Raw genomic sequence first — 7,042 nt, 5'->3', positions numbered from 1 at the left:
ACATACATAGGCACACCATTATCACTCAAAGTCCATAATTTACATTAAGGTTCACTCTTGGTGTCAGAGATCACTAAGGTATAACTCTGTGGCCCATTTCTGGATTCTCTACTCTATTCCATTGATTTATGTAGCTGTCCTACAATGAAAATGATGATGCAGTGATTACACTATCTACAAGGCAATACTAAATATTGTTAAAGTGTTTACTGCCTCATTATTATTCCTGTCATGATTGTTTTAGCTACTCTCAGCTATGTGCCTTTCTATATAAATTTTAGAAAAAGGTGTCTCTGTCTACAAACTGTGGTGGAATTTTTATTAGAATAAGATTAGACCTTTAGATCAATTTGGGGATAATTGAGACCTGTACTCATTATTCTATCCAGTAACATGGTGAGGACTGCAGAATTCTCAGCACATAACAACTCCTTCCAAACCCCCACACCAGGAGGAGACTCAACCAAACTCTGGCGTGGCTTCTAGCAGCATAAGGCTGTGTAACCGGAATAACTCCAGCCCACCATTAAAATGCCTTCCTGAGAGCTCAAAGCTGACAGAAAAATTTTCTATTTATTTTAGTCAACACCCAATTATAGGCCTCTGATCCCCCTTCTTAGAGTATTTACTAAAGAGGGCTTACAACTGTCGATATGTATCTCTCACAATTCTCTAAAGGACCCAAGAGCCACTCCTTTGAAATACGATCATTAAGACAGATAGAGACTCTTTCTCTCAACTTCTGAGTGAGGATAGAATCCTAACTTTGATAACTGCAAAGTAACAAACACAGTGGGTCTAATCACAGTTACACTGACCAACCTTTGTACTTTTTCACTTCTTTGACTCTACTGAGCCCCTGAACCCTGCTCCTTCATTCCCTCTTTAAAATTCTAAATTCACCTCCGTACAAATCTGAGCGCAGCTCAGCTTCTGTGAGCCGTTACTGAATAAAATCTGCTTTCACCACTTTAACTAATTTCTGCTGCATTTGTCTTTGACAATAGTAAGTCTCTCAATTTATTTGCATCTTCTTTAATTACCGTAATCGGTATTTTATAATTTTCAGCATCAGATCCTGTACACATGTTCTTGAATATGTGCCTGAATATTTCATGTTCTTCGGAGTGGTTTTAAATAATACAGCATTTTCAAGTTTATCATCTGCAGGTTCATCATTAGTTGTAGAAATAAAATTGTCTTTTGTGTGTTGATCTTGTACTTGGTGAACTTTTTGTACTCATGTATTAGTTCTGATTTTTGTTTTTGTAGATTCCCAGAGTTTTTTTACACAGACAACAATGAAACTAGGAATGGTTATATTTTTTCCTTTCTAAACTCTATGGCTTTTATTTCCTTTACTTCTGTTATTGCCAGAAGCTTCAGTATTTTGTTGAATAAGAATAGTGAAAGTGGTATTGCTTTCCTTGTTCCTTATTATGGGGAGAATCATTTAGTCTTTCCCTGTTAAGCATGAAGTCAACTGTGCATTTTCTGTAGATGACCTTCAACAAGTGAAAGTAGTTTCCATCTATTTCAAACTTGCTAGAAAATTTTATGACAAACAGGAGTTGGATTTTATCAAATGTTTTCTCTACATCTCTTGCTTATTAACAAGTCTTGCCCTTAAACAAATAGACAGCCAGTTATTTCTCTGGCAAAAATTGGTTTATCTGGGATTAGGCAAGAATAGCCATTTGGAGTGAGCAACCATGGCAAGCCATGCAGGAGCACCCAGCAAGGAGGAGAGGAGAAGCTCTTTTATCTCAGAGTGGGGAAAACTGTGGGGGCTATTGGACACAGTCTTGAGGGCAGTGGCTTTTCATCGGCAGAGTTGTGACAGTCTGTCCTTGGCTTAGTTTCTGACTGGTCAGGAAGTGAAAGTCTTTGTTCTTCCTGTTTCACTGCGCTTTTGACATAGGGCATGAGAACTCCCTCTATTAGCCTTCCAACACTATTTCAACTACGTTTCCGTTTATTAACTTTCACATGTCCCCATTTTGATTGCGATCTTTCTCTGAAAGCACTGTTGATCTGCAGTCAGATTTTTCCACTTTCAGTAGCCTCTCGTCCCTCGATGCCAGGAAGGACCTTCTCTGGGAGTCATGTCCCAGGTTGGAGGAAAAACACACAGATTGGAAACCTATTGTGGCCACATTTGAGGAACACGGAGTGAGAGGAGGGAGAACTCTGGCACTTTTTACCTGAAGTTTGCATGTTATCAAGATCATAGGCATTGGAGATGATCTGAAGTGTCATGTCATCCTCAAAGGTTTGGCAGACAAACTTCCAAGAGACCTGGTCCAGACACCTTGGAAACCTTCGCATCAGATACTGTCTGCTTCCATTTGGAGAAATCATTATTTTTAAGTCACCAAATGATGTACAGTTCCCCCCAGGGTTTGTGCTTTCTTCAGGTGTGTTGCATGAATCCAATTCTTGAGTTTTGTGGCAAAAAGCTTGGCTAGCAGCACCCGATCAAGGAAAATACCATCATCTTGGTTGAGTTTTGTTAGTTTGAAATTTTTGGTAAATTGTTCCTTGTTTTCAAGTTGTTAAATTTATGAGAATGGAGCTGTTTATGTTATTTTCAATGGCTGAAGAATCTGCAGTGATCTATCCCTCTAGTGTGTCTCAGGCCTTTGAGGGTGAAGAGGCTTCCCCAAAACTTTTTGAGGCAGAACCCTGTTTGCTGTTGGCCCCTAACATCTTGAGTGCATCTGGGTTGGGGAGGAGACAGAGACTTCCAAGAACAAGTTGGTTCTTCTTGAAGGAATGCTGAAGATCCCCAAAGTATGGTACTTTGACATACAAATTATTTTGAGCCAAAAGCAATTGAGAGCCAGCAGATGCAGGAAAAACTCTTGATCTCCACCTTGACTGCTTTAAATGAAGGATAGACTTCCTCTTTGGAAAGGAAATTTATGTTTATAAAGGAAATTTCCATTAGTAAAAGCATCTGCACCAGAAAGAGAATGACTCTTAGAGACTTTTTTTTTGAGGAAGATTAGCCCTGAGCTAACATTCCCCACCAACCTTCCTCTTTTTGCTTAAAAAGATTGGCCCTGAGCTAACATCCATGCTCATCCTCCTCTACTTTATACGTGGGATGCCTGCCACAGCATGGCTCGATAAGTGTTGTGTAGGTCCGCACCTGGGATCTGAACTGGTGAACCCCAGGCCATCAAAGAAGAATGTGTGAATTTAACCCGTGTGCCACCAGGCCAGACCCTAGAGAATTTTTTTTTTTTGAGGAAGATTAGCCCTGAGCTAACTGCTGCCAATCCTCCTCTTTTTGTTGAGGAAGACTGGCCCTGAGCTAGCATCCACGCCCATCTTCCTCTGCTTTATATGTGGGACACCTGCCACAGCATGGCATGCCAAGTAGTGCCCTGTCTGCACCTGGGATCAGAACTGGGGAACCCCATGCCACCGAAGTGGAACGTGCACACTTAACCAGTGAACCACCAGGCCAACCCCTAGAGAATTTTTTTAACTGAGAGATTTTTCTGCACAACAAGGCAAGCTTTATTTATTATACATTTTCTCCCCTCATCTTCCCATAATTTTTCTTCAGCCACTTCCTGCTGCTGCTCACCCAGATGGCTTCCTGCTTCCAAGCTCCCCCATGTGCACCCAGTGTGGACTGGACTTGCAACTGGCAGCTGGTGTGGAGCTGCCTGCTCGAGGGCTGCAGAGCACCATCCTAAGTCTCATCCCCAGCATGACCTACCTGGCCAGCAATACTCAGGATCTGCCACCACTGCACAGGATTGGGGCATCTGCACTGATGATTCAGATTGTGGGCAGTACCCAGCCCAATTCCCACTCACTTTTGTTGACCACACGCCTGTGCTGTTTGCAGATGATAGGGATTTAAAAGATAAGTCATATCCTGTCGTTAAAGTGGAACTGTTGGGCTGCCTTGAGGAATTTTTCAACACCTGTAAAACTAAAGAGAAGCTAGGAGAATTATCAGAAGAGTTCTACAAAAATGAACTACTATTGGTTGAAATGTTGAATATACATGTCCCTGCAGTTGGTAAATTGAGATGTCTTTTAGACAGTTCTCCTAGGGAAGATTTACTAGACATTCTGACATCACTTATCCAAACAAGCAACAAAAATGCTCCAAATTCTAGATACTGTGACTCTGGAGGAACTGTCCAAGATGATGATACCACTGCTGGTGAAACAAAAGCAAGAATTGAAATTGCTTTAAAAAAACAGAAAACTTGGGGCCAGCCTGGTGGCACAATGGTTAGGTTTGCATGTTCTCCTTCAGTGGCCCAAGGTTCACCAGTTCAGATCCTGGGTGCAGACCTACGCACCACTCATCAAGCCATGCTGTGGCAGGAGTCCCACATATAAAGTAGAGGAAGATGGGCATGGATGTTAGCACAAGGCCAGTCATCCTCAGCGAAAAGAGGAGGATTGGTGGCAGATGTTAATGAGGGCTAATCTTCCTAAAAATATAATAATAATAGTAAAACAGAAAAAGAGAGAAGGATGATAATAAATGCATTATATGAATATGCCTCAATATGATTTCACACATCCTAGGTACTTTATTTATTTTTTTTATTTTTTGAGAAAGATTAGTCATGAGCTAACATCTGCTACCAATCGTCCTCTTTTTGCTGAGGAAGACTGGCCCTGAGCCAACCTTCGTGCCCATCTTCCTCCACTTTATATGTGGGATGCCTACCACAACACAGCTTGCCAAGCGATGCCCGGGATCCGAACCTGCAAACCCTGTGCTGCTGAAGCGGAACGTGGGCACTTAACTGCTACACCACCGGGCTGGCCCGCATCCTAGGTACTTTAAAAGACGAACATGAAGAAGAAGATAATTATGATATTGTCATGCTAGAAAAAAAGTGAGCATCCAATATGTCAGAAGAAGCCCATTAGGTCTGTGTCAAAAAGAGAAAAAGACTAAAAAGATGCTGCAAGCAATGCCAGAATATATTCAGATTAGAAATTATTTAGAATTTATGGTGGAACTTTCTGGAACAAAAGTACAACTGACCATCCAGACATTCAAGAAGCCTAAATTCTTCTGAATAACAAACATTTTGCCTTGGAAAATTGAAGGACAGAATTTTGGAATATTAGGCTGTCAAACAGCTGAAAACCAATCTGAAGGGCCCATTCTTTGCTTTGCTGACCCTCCTAGAGTTGGCAAAACAATGTGGGAAAGTCTGTGGCCAAGACTCTAGATCGAAATTTCCACAAGATTGTATTTGGATGAGAATGTGAATAGTCTGACATTTGAGGACACAGGCACACCTATGTTGGCAGTATACCTGGTCATACAATCAATGACTTGAAGACCATTGAGGTTAACAATCTGGTGTTTCTATTAGATGAGGTTGACAAATTAGAAAAAATTGTGTCCAAGTGATCCTGCAGCAGCTCTGCTTGAGGTATTGGATCATGAACAAAACCATAGCTTCACAAATCATTCTCTAAATGTGGGCTTTAACCTCTCCCAAGTTATTTTAATAACTATCACCAATACGACTGCTACTACTCCACCTGTCCTCTTGGACAGATGAGGACATTCAGGTGCCAGGGTATACACAAGAGAAGATAGATTGCCAGCAAGCAATTGATCCCAAAGCAACTGGAACAACATGGGCTGAGTCCTCAGCAGATTCAGATCTCTCAGGTTACTCCTCTTCATATCTTCACCAGGTGTACCAGAGAGGCAGGGGGTCATTCTCTGGATAGCTGGTTTGGGGCCATTTGCCCAGCTGTTGCTGTGAAGGTGGGAAAAGAACAATATAAGGAAGTCAAGTTGGACCATTTTGATGTGAATGAGAAAGAAAATTACAGAGAAAACATCTTAGAAGATGCAAAATCTGAATCTATCAATGACAGCAGTTACTTGGCCCTACCACCTGAAACGCCAATTTTGATTGATTTCTATGCTCCAAAAGACATCTTTGGGCTCCAGATATATAAAATGGGCATTTGAGTCAACCAGGAATGGCAATAAGTTTGGCTTGGACTCCCTTAGGTGGAGAAGTCATATTTGTGGAGGCAAGTTGAATGGATGGTGAAGGTCATTTAACTCTAACTGCTCAACTAGGGGATATCATGAGAAGAGTCTGCCCATCTTGCTATTAGCAGGCTCTGCAGCAATGCCAAGAAATACCATCTGCCCTGTGCTTCTGGAAGTTTTTATCTTAACAACACAGACATCCGTGTGCATTTTCCAGCTGGAGCTGTCACAAAAGATAGACCCCATGCTGGAGTTATCACAGTGACTTGTCTTGCCTCACATTTTAGTGGGCTGCTTTTACATTCAAATGTAGTTATGACTGGAGAAATTTCAGAGGGGTCTTGATCTTCCAGTGAATTAAGGAAAAAGTGCTGGCAGCACACAGAACAGGATAGAAGTGAATCATCATTTCTCAGAGGAATGAAAAAGACCTTGAAGAAATCCCAGGTGACGTATGATAGCATTGAAGTTTTGTCAGAGCAAACTGCCTGGATGAAGCTTTTGATGCTGTCTTTACTGTCAAGACCTACCTGCTCTCTTAAATAGTGTTTTGTAGGCCCAAATCTCAACTTTACAGAATTTTCAGTTATGACGTGCCAACAGCACTGACAAAATTGATTTTATTCACAGCAGTAGGGGTAAGTAAACTGTCTCTAATTTGTGAACACAATCACAAGAATGATTATGAACCTCACTCAAGTGGCAGTTAGTGTTTATTAGAGAAACATTAATTTAATAAATTGGTAAAAATTGAAAAAAATCTGAATCATCTGGCTACCTTCTTGAGTCTTATATTTTATGAAATTCAAGCCATAAATTACTGTGTAATCAATTTATTTTCTTTTGTTAATTTGTCTCACGCAAACTTAATCTTCAGAGCAGCCACAGAACCTAAAAACCTAGGAGGAAGTCATTTTGTCCCCTCCAGTGGGCAAAGTCCCAGCAGGCTTGGTACCTCCAGGGGAAGGAGGAAAGTCTCATGGGTGACAGGGAAGGAGAATCTTCTCTTTGTTTCCTTTGTTAGTGACACTT

At 41.3% G+C, this 7,042-nt stretch overlaps 1 pseudogene; it reads left to right on the top strand.

The window, feature by feature from the left end:
• Positions 1-3,555: 3,555 nt before the first annotated feature.
• On the top strand, positions 3,556-6,566 carry LOC138920032 (lon protease homolog 2, peroxisomal-like; annotated as a pseudogene).
• Positions 6,567-7,042: the final 476 nt, after the last annotated feature.

This window comes from Equus caballus, chromosome 2 (genome assembly GCF_041296265.1).
Source record: "Equus caballus isolate H_3958 breed thoroughbred chromosome 2, TB-T2T, whole genome shotgun sequence".
Taxonomy (NCBI): Eukaryota; Metazoa; Chordata; class Mammalia; order Perissodactyla; family Equidae; genus Equus; species Equus caballus.
This window is presented reverse-complemented; position numbering and strand designations above follow the sequence as displayed.